The sequence below is a fragment of the Sinocyclocheilus grahami genome, unplaced genomic scaffold (assembly GCF_001515645.1).
Source record: "Sinocyclocheilus grahami isolate Dianchi unplaced genomic scaffold, SAMN03320097.WGS_v1.1 scaffold36932.1, whole genome shotgun sequence".
Lineage (NCBI taxonomy): Eukaryota > Metazoa > Chordata > Actinopteri > Cypriniformes > Cyprinidae > Sinocyclocheilus > Sinocyclocheilus grahami.
Genome location: NW_015522833.1, coordinates 1 through 416, shown reverse-complemented (window position 1 = coordinate 416; position 416 = coordinate 1).

Genomic DNA, 416 nt, shown 5'->3' with positions numbered 1-416 from the left:
GTGCAGGTGAAAGATTTCTTGGCTCTTCTTTTCTTTAAATCCTGTTTAGTTTCAGAGCAACTCAAAGGTTTTTCTCTACTTTTGACATGATTTCTCTCCTCAACTTCACTCAGTTCTTCATTCTACTCATTTTCTTCATTTAACTCTGAAATAAAAGTAAAACTGGTTTATTTTCAGTTAGTCATAAAAACAGAGAAATGTGAAAGGAGATAAAAAATGAACCCTGATGTAAACAAAATATATATTTTTGATGCATTTTTATAAATTATGTCTCTCTGAAATTTTAACTATTTGTAAGTATTATAGACACAAATCCCATGTTTCTACAGGGAGAACTATTAAATATGTTTGATCACATCATAGAAAGTCTCTTAATATATGATGCTTCCTCTAGATCAGGGATCACCAACCTTTTT